This window comes from Mesoplodon bidens (assembly GCF_964165515.1).
Source record: "Mesoplodon bidens genome assembly, chromosome: 5".
NCBI classification, from domain to species: domain Eukaryota; kingdom Metazoa; phylum Chordata; class Mammalia; order Artiodactyla; family Ziphiidae; genus Mesoplodon; species Mesoplodon bidens.
Genome location: NC_138161.1, coordinates 118,080,347 through 118,099,687, shown reverse-complemented (window position 1 = coordinate 118,099,687; position 19,341 = coordinate 118,080,347). Strand labels below are relative to the sequence as shown.

The window sequence follows — 19,341 nt, the reverse complement described above, 5'->3', positions numbered from 1 at the left end:
TGTTTATTTACGCTGCATTAAACTGACAGCTCGGCAATCAGAGGAAAAATATTACTTACCTTCCTGAAGTAAATACCGGTTTATAGGTTAGTGCACGTATTTATATTCCTGTCACCACTAAATAACGGCTCTGTCTCCATTTTAATATCTACCTGTACTATAATCCAGGGCTTTAGACTCTTTCTGGTTGGGGGTAGGGGTCGAGAGGAGTTTTCTTATCATTTCCCAGTGGCTAAAGTTTTAAAAAGAGTCATTTTATCTTCTCATTTTTGTCCTGCGAGAATCAGTTGAAAGAAATATTATACATTTTTCCTTTGCATACTTCAACTATAATATCCAAATCCCCAAAGAATCCACATGCCACTTAAAATAGTCATCTTAGAGCAACCTCAAGACAAATATGTTCAGACACATTCAAGTGTACGTTTGCTAAATTAAACTCTCTACAAAACTCCAAAGAGATAACTTCAACTATTTGATTTCTTAGATAATAACTTTGATAAAGTGTCTTCTATTCCAAGCCATAGATGGAATGCTTCAGTTTTTAATGGAGGTCTGCAAATATGAGTATAAAGTGGGACACATTGACTGATTGATTGATTGATTGATTAACACTGTTAACTTTCCTCTGAAAATATTCTTGCCTCCTTTGTCTTTTTGTTTAATCTGCCAACCTTGAATTTCAAATTTTTTACAGTACTAAATGCATTTGTTGTTTTTCTTTTTAAGTTGAAAGCCCATTCTCTTTGGAGACCCCTAGAAACTTCAAAATACTGTTAAAGTTGAATTCCAAAACTTATTATTAACTTGAGAAAGTGCTCATTTTCAAGTATGCTCTGTAAGTAGCTCTTACACTCATCCTGTACACACGGTTGTTAATCTCTAATCACATGTTCCATTGACATCAGAGCAGAATGTGGTCTTAATACAGCATGTAAATCAAATCTGTTACACAAGGTTCTTCTCTTTCTCTCCCAGAGAAAAAGTGTCTACTATGGTAATTTATATATCATTCCTAAGTGTTATTCTCAATGGTAAGTCTCTTTCAACTTGATGTCTTCATAGAGTGTGATCAACACATTAACACACATTATTTAGTACTTTTGAACTTATGCCAACGGTACCTTTTGCTGTTTATTTTTTTAAGTCTTTTTTAAGATCAGATATTTCATTTCAGAGTAAATAGATACAGATTGTGTGTATATATATTCAGGGTGAGATTTAGTAGCGTAGCATTTCTCCAGCATATTGGCCTATTTTTATTCTTTCAAGTTATTCTGTATCACTTCCACAGTTGTTGCTGTCTGAAGGTTCGTAAATAGAAATTCTCATCACCTCTTTCAAAGGACTCTCAAGGATGTAATTTAGCTTATGCGGTGATCCAGTTTAGTTATGAGAGATGAAAATTAGTTAACCGGTACCCCAGCATTTATGTCCCTAGATTCAGCTGAAATTTATTCAGTCCAGTTATTTGATATTTGGTAGTGAAGTGTCTTGTAATCAAACATTAAGAGTTGGTTCAGTTTCCAGTGGAGAAACGACCTTGCTGGATAAAACATTTAACTGTGCAATATTTTATTACACTCATCACTCATTTGAGAGCCTGCTTATTGTGGCACGAGTTGTTGCTGCACCTTAGGGGTGCAGGTCCCCCAAATGAAGCTGAGATGCTTGCAGAAGAAGCAGGTGTCAGGCTGCACTTGGTCCTGCCTTTGCTAGGATGTCTGTGGACCTGCATTTCCCTCCACCCCTTCCTCGGCACCCCTTCCCCCCAGGTGTGCCGGAAATGGAGGGCGTTGTACCCGGTGAAGTGGGTGGACCCTACCCAGAGCTATGACCTGATTTGTGACGTACCCTCAGAACTGCAGTAATGGTCCAGCTGCTACACAGGCAACTGGGAACCACCTCATTTGGGGATGCTTCTGCCTTGCTAGCAGTGCCAGAGAGAACTTCGTCATTGTCACCTCGTCAAAGACTACTTCTTGAGAGCTCTCTTGTAGGGCTAGATTCGGAGAGCAGCCTCTGATATTTGGAGGGTAAGTGGCAGAAAAGTTCCATATGGGGAATCAGGGCTATAGCCAGAGGGAGAGACCAGCATTTAGTGTCCAGGGGAGGTTTCTGTGTTGGGATGTTGCTTTTTCTCAGCGAGAGATGATTTGGGACCAGATACCAACAGAAATTCTGCAGTGTGAATTCTACTCTGGGTGGTGAAATGTGGTAGAAAGCTCCCAGGAGAAATTACTAGATCTTCTTTCCCTGAGATATTTAAAGAAAAGGTAGTCAGTAATCTGTGAGAGGGGGAACTCTTCAGATGCAGTTTTCCAGGAAGCTGGGCATATAGTAGAGTTGATTGCTAGAGGTTCTTTTCTAGTCTTACTCAATGGTTTCTGATATGCCGTTAAGAGCATGCAAAAGACAATTTGGCCTTTTAATGTTTATAATGTTAAGGACTTTAAGGTAAAAGAGGTTTTCTGTTGTAGATATCTTATTGTAATAAATACTATAAATAAAATAGAACCTAGTATATGCAGATATCTTTTAAACTTGAGATAGTCTTGAATATAGTGTATCCATAATTAGCTGTTTGATGTTGAATGCAATTGAGTTTTCCTGTTCCAGTGAACCAGACAATGGAAATCACTGGGGATTAACAACAGGGCTATGTGATCATTCTTGATATAGCAGACCTTTTTTTCCTGTTCACTGATAAAAATATTTTATCAGTAAAGAAAGCACTCAGTTCAAATGCTTACAGTTTTAAATTTTAAAAGAATATCTAGAATTAATAATCCAAGTGTTTCTCACTATATTTTCACCAATTGAAATAAATGATACCTAGATGTTCTAATAGTAGACAGATATCTCCAGGCTGTGAGAGGTTGGAACAATATTTTAATAACTGTGCTTTAACTTTTTTTTGTTAGAGGTGGGCTGTCTTTGGGGTGGTTTAAGAGGACTCAAAAACAATTTAGAACATTATCTTAAAAGTTTAAAAATGACAGTCTTACTTTGTAAGGAGTCATTGTATTTTAATAATACTCTACACATATTAGTGTTATTGGAGCAGTAGACAGTTAATTACAGCCTTTTCTGAGACATGTTAACTGTATATTAACAGTCATGTTAAAAAAGAATGATGTATACTCTTACATACAAGCTGCTGCTTGCTAGACTCTTTTCAAAATAGTCTTTTAGAATGTATGGAGTCAGATTTTGGGTCCAGAATTATCAGAGTGTTTTCTACTAAAGCAACTTATTTTAAAACTTTTCACTGGGATGTAAGATTTTCAATTTTCTTCTGCTTCTTTTTTTTTTTTCCTTTGTAATTAGCATTGGCTTGATCACTTTTGCCAGTGGCTTTAGAAATCAGTGTCCCTCAGTAGTTTTAGCCTTCCCACATTATATTTTGAGATGCCTACATTTTTGTTTTGTGATGACTTTGGCCAACATAAGCCATTAAAAACTTATTGAGTTGATTTAGCACCTCTTAGTACTACTTTTTGTGGAATCGTTTTAGTCACTGTTTCTTGAGCCAAGCTATGTTTTCTTACGATTCTCTGTAACCTGATATTTAAGATACATTTGAGCAATTGATCATAGCAGCAGTTCTAAGAATATTTTATTTTCCAAATCTAAAGCCTGGGTTTTTGCCTTGGCTTCTGGTATGGCAGAACAATGCGTGACTGAAACTAGTGAGGTTTAAAGCTGGACTGAGCCTGCCTTAGACAATTCTATCAAATTGGTTAACTATTTGAACTCCCTTGGTTAACCTGGATATGTTGACCATGTAACCTTGTAATACAGCACCTAAAAATGCACCAGGATTCCCACTTTACAAATCTTTAGGTGCTGCCCTTATTTATTTCTACAAGGTATTCAACTACAAGAAAAAAATTCAATGTAAGGTACATGTCTGTGTTATAGAAAACAGTAGAAGCTTCGCACTTAGCGTTCTGTCTTGCGTGGAGAGCACTCGTTAAAGATTTGCTAAATTAATAATAAAATAGTGAATTTAGCTTGTGCTGATATGGTTTAATGGGAAAAGACTTTCCTCTCTAATTTTCTGTTTTTACTGGGGTTATCTGCACACTTAATCTACACATGCCCGTGTTCTGGATAATTGAGTGTTTTTTTTCTCTCTGTGCTCTGTCATTTTGGACAGTAGCACTGGGGTTTGTTTTATCCTCACTGACCTTGAGGATGAGGCAAAGTCTGTCTGATTAGGTTCATGGTCCTTTGGTGTTCAGTTATGGTAACAACCTATTCTGGTATAAGCACAGAGCACTCCCTGGAGGTCCTTGCAGTTAGGCTACCATGTAATGGTTTTTCTGATATTCTGGGGCCAAAAATACTATGTGGCCCAAGTCTGATTGACCTCTATCTGTTCTTTTCTACAATAATGATTTTTTTCAGGACCCCACTGGATAAATATCCGCCATGATTATTTGCATAAATAGATTTTTTTAAATTGTAGCTGTATCCATTATTTTAAAATGTTTTGAGAGTTAGGGTATTTATATTAATGAAGATTTCACTCCATTCCTTAAGGGTTGTGTTAGGTGCATCTAAAACATTCTGAAAAGTTCTGGCCATTCTAGGAAAGTTATCTTTAAAAAAGACACTTCCTCTTTAAATTGATTTTCATGTGTGTGGCTCTTTACAGGACAGTGTTAGTTACACAAAGAAAAGTATTCCTGAAGCAGTACACTGCTGTGTGACCTATTCCATTATCATGCACATTCTGTCTCTTTAAAAGCAGTCTCCTCTATTTGCCCTATTAATTGTTGATATGTTGCCATCCACGAGACAAAAATTAGAGCTGTAATTAAATAATCATGTGATGCTCCTTTAGTGCCAGTGAGAGCAAACTCATTTTTCCAGGCCCTGATGGTCACTGATTATTGTATTACTACTGGCTTGTTTTATTTTTTTTTTAATGATTCTCTATCTGTAGATTACCTAACTACTGTCCTTCTTTGCAAAATTAAAGAACATAGAGAACATTCAGCCAGTTAATTGGCTGGAGGTCCTCAGGGATGTAAGGTAGACATACCTTTTTCTGCTTTTGGTCACCTGGTAGGTTCTTTGGGGAGGCTATATCAGTGGTGTGGTTGCCTGCCATTTCATTTACATTGGTGTTTTGGCTGGGTTGGAGGCATATGGGGAATGCCAGGAGAATTACAAAAGGAGCCGGGTATTAAAATTCAGAAATGATTAAAATTGAAATAAAAGGATGCTGCTTCTTTGCCAGTACTCTGGCAGTCATAATGACACATAGAGATTAGTTTCCACCTTCATCTTTTCCTTCTTTTTCATTTCCTCTTGTTTATTGTTGACACATTTTCCTTATGTCTGTCTCCCGTCTCTGTATCTTTTTGCACTATTGTGCATTCCTAGTTCTCCCTCTTTCCTTAAGCATGGAGAAGCCTACTTAACCTTATTATAACAATAACAGAATAGGTTATTAATATTTAATATGCAGATGATTAAAATTTCTCTCCCTTAAACATAGGTCAGCTGTATTATTATTAACTGGCATGTAATTTTTCATTTAAAATATTCTTATTCTGCCCTTGCTGTTTCTGAAATGTAGTCTACTTTACTAGTGATTTAATACATAATGTTTAGAAAACTGTGGTCGGCTAGTGAGAAAAGAACTTACCAGTCATGGATAATCAATTATGCATGAATTCAGATGTAACAGATGGAATCTGGTGAGTTAAAGTTTCCCTTTGCCTTAGTGGTTTTTTTTTTTTAATTTGTTTGTTTGACACCTGTCTCATATATAGATAAACATCTAATGTAGCATGTGACAAATTTCCTTATACATCTCTATATTCTCTTTAAAGTGAACTTGATTTTTTAAATTGAATTTAAGGGCAGAGAATTTCTTTTTTTGTGTGGTCTTAAAGATGATCAGATTCTTTTCCAGCACTTTGTAGGTACAGAACCGGGTTCTGCTTGGCTTATGAAAGGTAACTCTTCTAGTTGGTAGAGGAAGAAGCAAGACCTGAATCTAGGCTTCCTACCTTTTCTCCACTTCTTTTCCCACTATGTCATTTATCCTTTTTTTGTAGGAGTTGCCTAATGATAGAACACTATTACACTAACTCTGGGTTTTAAAGACTTTCTGATGAAAATTGTGGTTGTCTAGTTTTAAGTTGTGTGACATTCTCTTGTATGACATGCAAATAGTATCTGTGAATGTGTATATCATGTTATGCTATATGTATATCATACGTACATTTATTCATACTAGGTTGTTGGCCAAACAGTTGGATTTTTCAAATCTATTGAGAATGCCCCAAGATTTGGCTTATATCTGAAACTACAGCATATGCCAGCCACAAAGATGCCTTTACCCTAGCTTGCAGTGTTGTAAATTCTTAGTGACAAAACCCCTTTGTGCAAAGTGAACCTAAAAGTTATTTTTGAGAGTCTTGTTACCTCCACAGGGAGATAAGTTTAATTTTCATTAAATATGATATGAATGTGTAGTATTTTTTTCAGTTGCAGAAGTAATAAAACAGTGGGTATTGTCCATCTTTAAAGCAATTACAGTCTCAAAACAGTTACAACCTGGTCCCCATCAAAATTTTTCGTAAATATGCTGTTTGTTTCTCTTCCAAGTGTATTTATATATAGATAAAAAAATACAAATGAAAATAGTCTTTACAGAATAAACAAAAATAAATGATTAAAAAATAGCCTGAAGGCTCACTAGTTCTGTATTTAAAATTATACTGCAGCATTATTTATCAACTTTTTGCTTCATATCAGCTGGAAAGTTGCACGTGTATTTATAGTCCACGTTAGTTATCTAATGAATTAAATTCCACAATAAACACACTAATAAAGAAGGCCACACCTGCAAAATAGGTAACTGGATATGCTCTAGCTACAGTTATGCTGTGAAACTATTTTTTAGTATTTTATTTAGGCTTTTATACCCAATAAATATGTAATTTTACTTTGGCTTTACTATGTAATCATATTCCTTAGTCATGCATCAGAAAAATACATATATATAGGAATGAACTTCAATGAGATGCAATTTATATATGAATTTCCAGTACATTAAAAAAACTCCATCATTAATATAAAAGTCCCTAATATAAAATCAGTAAGAATAGATGATACGAAACAGAATATCAGACAATATACTGTAAAAATAAAAGATGATATTACAAATTATTGCATGCAGAAATAAATACTTCAATTGTAATTACTATCACAAAAAAGTGACTGATAAAAATAAATTTGAAAGCCTTTTGGACTTTTTATAACAAAAAATACACTCTTTTATTAATAAATAGGATCTAGAATCTTTATATAGAGATAGTTTATAAATTATTACATTGACTACATTTATACAGTTGTTTTACCTCTGTGGCTGGACTGCATGAAAGTGTCCTACAGATGTTCCCCTGGGATGGTCTACTGTTTCATGAGTATAGTTAATTTTTACTCATTTGAAAAATATCCAAAAAGAATGTTTGGATATTTGAATGTTGGATATTTGGAGTGTTTGGTTTTTGTCTCTCCTTCCTCTTCTTTTGCTAAGATACAAGAATATAGAAGAAAATCTGAAAAGAGAACCATTTTCTTGCATCAGAGGACCATCAGATTACCTACTTTGGGTGAGATCTTGGTCTCTCATTATCAATCCATGTTACTTATCCTTGGGTCAGGTAATCATCATATGAATTAATTAGCCAGCATAGACTGGACTGTGCTGTCGGCGGGTAAGGACAAAGCAGTGGTGGGTTGGCATCAAGGAGGCAGTTGTCAGTGTGTTGTAGCTCATTGTTTTTCTGTGTGGCATGATAATATACGTCTGCCAATCTTAGGAATAGATGAAAGATTGTTTTGCTTTAGTTTTGTTGTTTTTACATTTTTTTAATTGGGGTAAAAGATATATACCATAACATATGCCATTTGGACAGTTTGTAAGTGGCCTTAATTACATTCGCACTGTTGTGCACCCAGTGCCACAGTCTCTTCCAGATCTTTGCCATCATCCCAAAGAGAATGTGCTTTAGTTTTTTTTTTTTTTTTTTTTTTAATTATTTATTTATTTATTTATTTATTCATTTATTTATGGCTGTGTTGGGTCTTCGTTTCTGTGTGACGGCTTTCTCTAGTTGCGGCAAGTGGGGGCCACTCCTCATCGCGGTGCGCGGGCCTCTCACTATCGTGGCCTCTCATTGCGGAGCACAGGCTCCAGGCGCGCAGGCTCAGTATTTGTGGCTCACGGGGCTAGTTGCTCCACGGCATGTGGGATCTTCCCAGACCAGGGCTCGAACCCGTGTCCCCTGCATTGGCAGGCAGATTCTCAACCACTGCGCCACCAGGGAAGCCCTGTGCTTTAGTTTTGAATTACACTTCTCCTTTGCTTTAACAAATTTCAAGCATTATAGGGGTATTTAATCATTGTCCAGGTGTGTTGCACTTGTTTCTGGTGTGGTGGCTTTTCTTCCCAATGAACAACTCCTGTCCACTGCTTTGTGGCGACGGGCACAGCGGTACAAAATCAGATGTTGCCCTTGGCTGGTCCTCTCCCCCAAAACAATCTGAACCCGGATTCGGGTCTATTTTAACCTCAAACTCTTTTTCCCTTTAAGTAAGCCGAGAAAGATTAAAATAGCATTCACATCACTAAGAAGATTTGGTTGATATGTCTTGGCTAAATGTTGATTGGGAACAGTTCCTGTTTGACTTCAGTGGAACTCAAATCCCCTGAGCTTCCTGAGAGCACTACACAGCAGCTAGGTGCCCTGCCACTAGCTCCTGGGCACGGACAACGTGAACACTTCAGTTCTGCTTAAGTGCAATGACTAAGTCTAGAAATGAGTTGAACAGTTTTCAACTGTTGCAAAGGGAATCCCACCCCAGGTTGAAATTTTCTGGGAGAAAAAGCCTGCTGGACTATGTTGAAGAAAAAAAAAAGAATTAGATAAAACTGGGATGGTTCTGGCTGCAGTAAATAATAGACCGGTTTTGGAACTTTACTTCCACGTGTAATTTTGTGTTTAGTCGCTTATGTCTGTGATGATAAATCATATACTTGCACAGAATCTCTGGCACCCCCGTTAAGTCTCACGCAGGTGCCCAAATGCTAATTTGTCATGGTTCCTCAAACAGCAGACTTATATTCACCAAATCAATGATCTGATAGCTTGCCCCCTACCTTTTTTCTTGTTTGAAGCAAGTAGCTTGCCTGCACATATATTTCTTAAATTGGGGGGTGAGTGCTGGTTCCTAGAAAAGCCTTAACTTTTCCAAGTGACCCCAGGATCTTCACCTCACTTGAGGATGTCCTAGCAGGTATATCTGATTTCCTGTCTTCAAAACATTACCTAATCCAATAGATGCCAAACTTGACTGTACCCTGGAATCGCCTTGGTAACTCTCAGCCACCGCACGCCTGGCTCCTACCCGTGGCAGTGGGGTGCAGCCTGGACAGCTGGGTTGTTGAAGTAGCTCGCAGGTGATAACATGCAGCAGATTTGAGGAGCCAGCGAACTAACTTCTGATCTTGCACCTGGCTTTACTGCCAAGATTGCAAGAATCTTTCTAAGATTCTCAGCAGCATTCACTTGTAAGAGCAGTTCCTGGATTCCTTTCCCTGAGAGGGCAGGCACTGTGAGACCCTCCTGGAATACAGACAGGAGTCCACTCTCAAGATGTTGACACACTTCCAATTGGGAAGGGCAGACATGTAAATATGAAATGCCACACAGAAGGACAGGGGCTGGGATGGGGCATCGAGAAGGAAGTAGCTAATAGCTGGAGGAGGCTTTGGACAGAAGAGGTACAATCAAGCTGCATGTTAAAGGATGTGGCAGAGGGAGAAGCTGGAGGGCGGGCACTCAGAAGCAATGGGGAAAAGACGAGGCAACCTGAAACTCTTAAGTAGTTTGGTGGCGATAGCTACATAACTATGTGAAGGTCTCAATAGCATTGCTTTTGGAACCTGGCCCCCTCCCTACTCAATTTTGGAGCTAGGTCTAGATAGAGATGCCAGTTTTCATGGAATTATTACCATTGTGCCTTGTCAAGGTTATGCTCCACACCGACATCTATGGAAGGAAAGGTAGCTTTTTAAAAAAAGTTGTCCAATAAATTCTTGCTTTAAAAAAGATAATATTTCTGGGTGAAAGGCCCCGATAGCCCATCAGGTTCTAGAATCCAACTATAATGGCTGCTCATTTCCCTTAGCCCACTCTCTCCAAACTAGCTTAAACATTGGCCTTTCTTTGCTTAGCTTTAATACTGACCTTTGTCTATTAAAACCATAATCCAAATGACCAGTGGGTGTTTACATCCACCTTAAAGTAATTAGGAAACAACTTTTGATCACTCTCAGTCTGACTATAACTGAAACCCCATGTATTAGGGAAAAAACAAAAACAAAAAACCTTAGCCCCCCTATTTAGAGTTCTTTATTATTTCTCCTTTGTCTCTCCGGAAACATATTCAAGCCTTTTGCTATGATTTTCTGCAGTACACCATTGTTTGTTTGGTGTTTGGATGCCCTCCCGGTTTGAGTAGGTATCTACATTAAAGCTTCCAAAAAAGCCATTTCTAATGGCAACTATGCTTATTTAACGTGGGGGTGGGAGAGAGGATGGCAAGTGATTCTGTGGTTTTTAGCTTCACCTATGAGCTATTTAAATGTTCATGGAAAGCAGCATTTGGGGTAAACGCATATTATTCCAAATGTACTCTAGGACCCTTTCACATACAGACAGGTCTAGAAAGTTGTCTTAAATCTGTGTGCAGTGGTACCCAATTCTCATTCCATGCAACCTTACAGATCTATGGGCTCATTCTAAAATGGAAAATTACTTCAATTTGGACATGATTAGAATGTCTGAAAGCCATTCAGCATCTCTAAGACTCCTCCTGGCTAGGTCCTGGATTTACTTAGTCATCTTTGATAGAAGTTCTCCAGATAAATGCTGTCCGATAGAACTTTGTGCAATGGTGGAAGTGTTCTATAATCTACACTGTCCCATAGGATAGCCACTAGTCACATGGGGCTATTGAACACTTGATATATGACTGAGGAACTAAATTGTAAATGTTATGTAATTTCAATTAATTCACATTTCAATGATATAGCCACCTTCCCCTCTGCTAACTCCATCTCACTTCCGCAATCTCTAAAAGGAATTGTCGTTGCAATTAGCAGTGGAATTTGGTTGCAAGTGACACTGTGAGCGTTTGGCTCTCATTTATTTATTCAGAATGTAAATATTGCAAGGACGCTGTACAAATCCCTGGTGATAGGGCAGTGAGCAAGACGAAGCCGCTGCTCTCATAAGGATTACAGTCTAGTGTGGGAGATATTTATTAAGCCAGTAATTATCCAAATTGTTCATTGATGATAACTGTGACAAAGGAGAATTGCCAGAGGCTATGAGAGTGTAAAATGGGGACCAGACCTTCTTGTAAGATTAGTCAGAAAGTTTAATCAAGAGTTCTGTTTATTCACTAAACGAGGAAAGCGTGAGCCGGCTTCCCTTCCCCAAGTTCAAGGCTAGGTCAGGCTGACTGCAGGACCCAGAGCTCTCAGAGTAGGGCAGCTACCATGTGCCATGCCATGATCTCCAGAGATGCGGGGTCTATCTGATTCAGCTGCATACACACACACACACACACACACACACTGCAAACTTCTGAACTTGATCAAATAGATCCTCTCCCCAAGCTATGCAGTTGTGATGATGTCAGTCACAGATAAGATGTGAGAAGAAGGGTGCAGATGTTTACAGGATATTGCATTTCCTCCCCTATATATGTTTTGACAAAGTTGTTTGGGCTCCAGCCCCAGTTCTTTTTTCCTCTCTGCTCTTACAAATTTGTATTTGGTCCATTCAAGAAACGATGTGGAAATCAGTCCTGACATCCCAGACAGACAAAATGAGACACATGACAGCAGAACATATGGCTCAAAGAGACATCCTTATATGGCCAACACAGACCGTATTCCCAGAAATTCATATATGGAAAACACCACCTGCAGCTAAAGCCAAAAAACAAAGAGTTGACACGACAAAAAGAGCAATATGCCACGTAAAATGTGCTGTTTTAAGAGTGTGGAGAGATAGCCAACAGTATTTGAATTTAAAAATTTGAAAAAAAAACCAAAACCCACCATGTCCTTAGAAAGTGCTATGGTGGTAAGCACTGCTTTGCTAACACAGTCACTGGCGGAGCTGCCATATCTTAAAAACGTTCAAATTCTAAATACTTTCTCTGTTTATTACAAATGTATGTGCTATTCAGAACTCTGAATGTGTTTTAATGCTTTCGGATATCTGCCTGCATATTTATCTTAATATGTTGCCATCTGAAACATGCAGTAGTCCTTTTATTATTCAACTTAAAAAAAATCTTGTCATCTGTTAAAATATTTTATCTCTGCTACCTTTGTGTAGCCAGTCTGAATGCCTTCTTCTGTGATAAAAAATTGATGCACTGTTTTAACTGTACACCCACATGTTAAATAGTTCATGTATTTGACTTGCAATATTTCATGTTCCTGAGGTTTTCTATTTTTATAGCTAGATTTATTAAGTTTAACTTTTTTTCAATACTCTCTTGCATCTTTGTTGCCAAATTTAAGATGCCTGTGTAGGATAAAATTGATGCCCCCCTATTATGATAGTTTATTTTCACATATGCCTGGAAAGGTGGCATTTTCCTAATTACCTTTCTTTTCTTCTTCTTTATTTTAGAATGAGTATTCTAAAGGGGTAGATAATATATAGGAAGTTCATCAGTGTACTGTATCACTTGGAGACATAAACCTCGGTGCCATTTTACTTATGTCATTTCTTATATAGTTCCTAAATAAAGAAATTATTGCTTGGGGGAAATTAGTTATGTATATGTGATTAACAGATTTATAATTGTACTATATTGTTTTTTTAAATAGTAAAGTCATTATTAGATATCTTTATCCTCATTTATTCTGTTCATCATTTTCCAAGGCCACGTCCATCCTTACTACACATTTTTATGTTTTGTGTTTGAGAATTAGCTTATAATTCCTGGATAGAAGGTGTTATTCAGATTTAAAGATTAATATTTTAATCCCCACATCATTAGGAGGCTAAGGCAATCAGGAAACTTTTTGTCTTGTTTATTTGTGTAAATAATGGGATAACCATCATTTACAATATTTTATGCCAATGTGTCTTAATATTGATATTTTCAGTCACCCTTTTTTAGTCTCCTTTTCTCTTTGCTCAAATTTTGTTCTGCCCAACAGCTGTCTTCCTTTTCTTTCTTTCTTTTTTTAAACACTCAACTTGAGTTGCATTTGCATGGATAAATGATTTTTTGCAGTCCACTATACTTTTTCTCTATTTTTAAATTTTGCTATTGTTTATAAATTTGTACACTTGTGATGCTAGAATGCACTGTCCCTACTGAAAATCAGGCAGGTTTCAGGGAAACATGTCAGGCATCACCAGTTGGAAGCAACTATTAAAATATACATCTTGGAAATTCCTAATTTGACCTACCATATTGCAAAAATCATTGTCATTCTAAGGATAATTGAGTGTTATCCATGTTTTCCTTTTTGAATATCAAACATTAAAAAAAATAAGTTTACATACATCCATCCACAATACCAACTCTGACACCAGTGCTGTGTTTTGCCATGTTTATATATTTCCTTATTGACTGTATTTCTTATACTTTAATTAAAATACCCACCTCCATACTTCCCCACATTTCAACTTTTGAAAATATGTTATCATTTGAGCTTTTTAGGAAAGATTGCCTTATGTTTATTTTCTTGTTTTGGATGCTGGGCTTTGTGTTTTATTATCACGTTCTTTTGCCCTAGGCTTGGGTTTCTATGCGCCAAGATTCACTGTTGCCTTCCTCAATTTTCACTAACCTTTCTGGTTTTGTGGGTGAAACGTGGGTGCCATTAGAGTGATATATTTTCATTGTGTTTCTCCTAAACTTATCCTCCCTGGGAGGCCATTATTTCGTATACTTTATCTTCTGCTTTACCTTCTGCTTTCCTTAGATTCCTAATGTACACACTAAGAGTGTATTGGTAGTTCTAAAGAGCTTCATTTGCATATTTTCCTCTTATCTCAGTACTTGTGCTAACTTGTTGCTTTTTTAATGTGTAACAAAATGTTTCTCTGATTTTTCTCTTTTCCCTCCTAGTCTATTCTGAAAAATGATTCTTATAACATTTTTGTTTTTGTTTAACAATTAACTGCCTTCAGGGTTCTAAGATGTTAGTACTAAAACCTAAGCATCTCTATTTTGGGCATGACTGTAATGTTCTTCATTTTGTTAGGAACTAGATTTAATAGATTATCTAAATAAGAGGATCATACTTATGTGCTAATGACCATTTATCTACCTGGGTAATTCACCGTAGATTACAGAAGTAGTTATTGCTACAACAGAGGTTCTTACGCACCCCAACTTTCTTGTCTTTCACCCGAGGTAAATTAAGAATGGTGGCATGTTTTCTTTTGTAATAACTAACTAGTCAGGTCTCTTTCAAGTGACCCAAATTTTTTTTCACTCGGCCACCGTGGGCCACGTACTTCTTCCTCCGACGTGTTCCCTGGCTCAGAAGGGACGGCGTTTTGAATCTACTAGTACAGAAAGGCTCTTACTCATCTTTTTTGATCGCTGGCTCTTAATAGTTTAGGATTCCCCCGCCTTTGAGGACAAATAGTCGCCAGAGAGTTTCAGGGACCCTGGCCTTTATTTCTCTGCAAACGCCTTATACACCTTCCGCGCTTCTCCTGAGAGCTGCACCTCCCGATGGTCCCCTTCGGCCACTTCCTTGAAGTCCCCCCTGCCTCGGTGCTCGGCGCCCGTCACCTGCCCGCCCGGGCCGCTCTCCCGCGGGCCGGTGCGCCCTCCCCGCCTCGCTAGTCCCCCGGGTGCCCGCCCGCTACGCTCCCGACGTATTCCTTTCGGTGGCTTTTGTGGCGCGCTGGTGGGGTGGTTAGTTTCCCCCGGCCCTCGACCTCTCCTCCCCATCACTTTCCTCCCCCGACACCCCCCGCCGGCCCTGTCCCTCCTCCCGCCCCGCAACCGCGCACACCTGCCCCCGCCGCCTGCGCGCCCGGCGGCCGCGGCCCGGGCAGCGCCCCCCCCCCTGGCTCCTCCTCCCCGCGCGCCCTCCCCGCGCGCGGCGCCCTGTTATTCTGGGTATTGTGTGTAATAAACGTCGGGCCGCCTCACTCTAATCAAGCTCATTACAAATTCTTGCGCGCCCGGGGCCGGAAATCGTGCGCTCCCCCCTCCCCGCACTCATTCACTAGTTACTTGTCTCGCTGCTTTTCTAACTCGCCGCCCCCGCCCCCTCCCCGAATCCCGGCCCTCCAGCCCGGGTTTTAATCCCCATCCCTTTTCCGCCTGCTCCGTGCACCCTGCCCGCCCCCCCGCGCCGCCTTCCTCCTCCTCTCCCGCCCCCTCCCCCTCCGCCGCCGCCGCCGCCGCCGCCGCCGCCGGCACTCGCTAGCTCGCTCGCTCCCGCTCCCCGGACGCGGCGGCGGCGGCGGCGGAGCCGGCCCCGCTGGGGAAGGGCTCGGGGCGGCGGCGGCGGGCGGCCCGGAGGAGGCTGCGTGCTCGGGGCTGGGGCTGCGAGCGGGGTGACTGTGTATTAAAATGAGGAGGAGGAAGAAGAGGCAGCCACAGCGGCGGCGGCGGCGGCAGCAGCAGCAGCGGCGGCGGCAGCAGCGGCGCGGAGGGCTGCAGCGCGGCCGGACGCGCGGAGCCGAGCGGGGCGCGGCGGCGGCCACCGCGCCCGGGAGGAGTCCGCTCCGAATTTGATGGGGGCAGCGCCGGCGGCGAGGGGGAGAGCGGAGCGGCCCCGTCCGGGGACCCGCGCCCGCCAGCACGCACACACACCGCCGCGCGCGCGCCGCTCCCGGGGCCACCCGGCGACCGCCGGCCTCGTCGCCACCGCAGCAGCCGTGGCCGCCCTCTAGCCCGCCCGGGGGCCCAGGCGACTCCGAGGGGGCGCCTGCCACCCCCCCACCCACCCCCTCCGCTTTCGGGAAACTCCTGCTCAGTTGTGTCGGGGTTTCTGGCTTCCTTTTTCCCCAAGTCCTAGTGCCATTGTGGAGCTCGTTGTTTATTTACCTCGGACTCCGGCTGAGTGAGAACTCGGCGACTTTTTGGGGGGAGGGGGTGGGGAGTCGGTGGCGGCGGAGGCGGCTGGGGTGCCTTCCGATCCCCCCTCCCCTCCCCCCAGCCCTCTTTCTCGGCCTCACTCTCTCGGCTCCCCAGACGCTCGCAGCCCCGCGTCCATGGGCAGGGAGGGGGTCCTCGGGGCTGTCGTCAGCGAGGGCCGAATCAAAAGTGGCATTTTAATGCCTTGCCGGGGCTTTTTCCGCGACCTCCTGCCCCCCACCCTCGCGGCCCCCCGGTAGATGCCCTGGTCGGGGGCGCGAGGCTGTGGGAAGAAAGTTGAAGGTTTGTTACTATCAGGCGCAATTGTTGGGGAGGAGGAGGGGGCGGGGGCGATCGGAGGGGAAGAGAGCCGGCCTTCCTCTCCCTGCGTTCTCCGGGGTGCCTGGAGAATAAGATTACAAGTGACAGCCAGAAGTAGACTTTCTGTCCTCACACCGAAGAACCCCAGCGAGCAGGAGGGAGGGAGGGAAGCGAGGGGAACCTTTCTTGCCTTTCTGGAGACCTTGTCCGCAGTGATTTTTTTTTTTTTTCTTTTTAAGAGAATCCCCAGTCACCACCTCGCCTCCCCAGCACCGCCACAGTGTACTGCTCTTAAGGGGTTTTGCTTTGTTTTTACGATTCTCCCCCCGCAACGAATCACTTGTCAGATCAATTTTATCTTCTCTCTCCTCCCACTTTCCCCTCCTCCCCCATCGAAAACCCCATTCTCTGAGGTTAGACATTTTACAAACCATATATGTTGTTTTTCGAATTGTGATTTTTTTTTTTTAACCCTTCTCTCCCATGGCTACTCTTCCAGACGTTTATCGGCCCTTCCCCCGCTTAGGGGGGCGGGGGTGAGGGAAGAGAAAAATAATACAATTTAAGGGGAAGTCGCCTTCAGGTCTGCTGCTTTTTTTTTTTTTTTTAATTAAAAAAAAAAGGACGTAGAAAACATCATACTTGAACTTCTCTTCAAGAACCCGGGCTGCAAAGGAAACCTCCTTTGTTTTTGTTATTTATATGCTGTCAAGTTTTGAAGTGGTGAGTTTCAGGTCGGTTTTGCTAATTTCACTCAGTAAAACTGCAGTGTTTCTGTTTCTAGATAGTACTTTGCTTCTTTGTCTCTTTAAAGGGTCACAGTGAAAGCTTGGCCTGGATCGTGCCGGCCATATGGAATGGATAAGGGCACAATCTCTTAAAATGTGATTATGAGGTTCTGTGGGCCGAGGGAGGCGATCCAGCACGGAACTCATTGAAAAGGCTCCCACGCTGCAAAAAATAGGTTCTTGAAACCGGAATTTCGGGCTTTGCTTTTTCTTTTCAAAGGAAATAATTGCTGTGTCTGAGTTCACTGTTTATTTCGTTGATTATCATATATGGACTTCGTTTATGGACAGGGAAATGGGGTTTTGAGAAAGTAGCCTGCTTTCAATGCGCCAGCCAGACGTTGCAGTAAAATGGGTTGTTTAAATGTGTAACTTAAAAGAAACTCTTCAGCCTGGCATCTGTTGAGACTGTAGTTAGTTCCCGTGCTGTCAGTCTAGCGGGCCCCGTGGAGGTTGCTCTTTGCAATTCCAAACTCAGGTTTGGTGAACTTTAGCCTTGGGCGTAGAGTTTAAATGAGTAAATTGGGCGTTTTATGTGCATGTAATTTTGCTTTATAATGTAGAGCTTTTTACAAGATGACTGAGTTTGATAGCTGCTTATAGGTGGGTATTCATTCGAAGGACAATTTTGCATGACCTATATGACGTTTTGATTGTCAATACATTAACTAAATTATCATCTAACACTTTACTGTACAGTTCATAACGCTGTTAAGCCTCATGACTACTTAATATGTTTTGTAGCATTAACTTTGATGCTTTTATCTACTACCCCCTCTTTTTTTTTTTTTGCTCTTAAGTTGCCCCACGGGTTAAGTATTTTCTTTTCAAGTCATATGTTTTAAAATTCATCTTCCGCTTTAGGGTAAGGCAGCCAATTTCAGGAGAAGCCATTCTGTACTGTAACCCATATGAAGCATTATAAAGCGTGTTTTGAATAAGTTAATAATCACCACTAATTTTGGCTTTAGACTACAGTTTAATATTAGTGGAAAAGAGTAATCTTGATAAAAAAGTGGTTAAAACAGGCACATTTATTGTTAATGAACCTCATAACCAAAAACAGATGGGACCTCGATCAACGGTAGACCTTTGGTCTCAGTGTGCCACCCTGGAGTACAAGGATAAATAGCCATTATTTCTCTAACTTTATAGTTCTTCCATTGACATTCTTAAGGTTGCTTTTAAACCTACAGATTATCATTGCTCTCCCCTCCCCATCACCTCTTTCCTTGATTATAATGGACAAAGTAATCTACAGTTAAACAGGGTGAAAAAAAAATGTTTACAGAAAGGCCATGCTAATAGTACAAGCTGGCTTTCAAATCTGGATCTGAGTAGCTTCTTCAGTATAGTGTGTGTGTGTGTGTGTATATATATATGTATATGTATATTTTTTTAAGGGAAAGATATGTCGAATTACCAGACAGCTGGAGAAAAGTGATAATTGTCATATTGTCTCTGTTTTTTCTATATATGCTCCCCTCTCCCTTAGTGTCGGTGAACTCAGTACTTCAGGTATCATGAAAGTTCATAAAAGAATTCTACTCATCTGTTCGTATTAATGCTAGTTAAAACTATTTTAGAAGTGAGTTTGATAATGTACTACCTACTTTATTATAAACAGTATGAAAATTGATGTCCAGTGTATAATACAACTGAAAATAATTATCTGTTAATTTTTTCTGAAGTTAATTGAGATGTTGACTTTGCATGCTGAGATTATTTTTGAACACTGGCAATTGTGTTTTACCGAAATTATCAAGATCTTTTTCAAAGCGAGTTTAGCGCTTCAATCTAATGTGTGTATTATGAAATATTTTCAGAATTTTTGCTATTTAAATTGTTAACAGCATTCTATTACTAAAGGACCCCTAAATATTAACCCTAAGACACGTGAGTTCTAACACTTCAGTACCGGGGCTATTTGAAGAAATCCTCCACTTCTATCCATTTGCTTAGGGGTGGAATGATTCAATCACATGTTTGAGACAAGACTTGACTAAATCTTTAAAACAGGTCATGTAACTCTTGATACTTTGACAGTAGAAAAGTT

The 19,341-nt window shown here is 40.7% G+C and overlaps 1 protein-coding gene across 2 annotated transcripts in view; it reads left to right on the top strand.

Annotated features, from left to right (window-relative positions):
* Window positions 1–19,341, top strand: part of SATB1 (SATB homeobox 1) — a 98,449-nt gene that overhangs the window by 4,265 nt on the left and 74,843 nt on the right. The window contains exon 1 of one of the 2 annotated variants that reach the window (XM_081234416.1): window positions 15,609–17,220. The exons of the other annotated variant lie outside the window; for it this stretch is intronic. The gene's annotated coding sequence lies outside the window, so the exon portion shown is untranslated. Of the gene's footprint in view, window positions 1–15,608; window positions 17,221–19,341 lie in introns of those variants that run through there. 2 annotated transcript variants of the gene reach the window in all.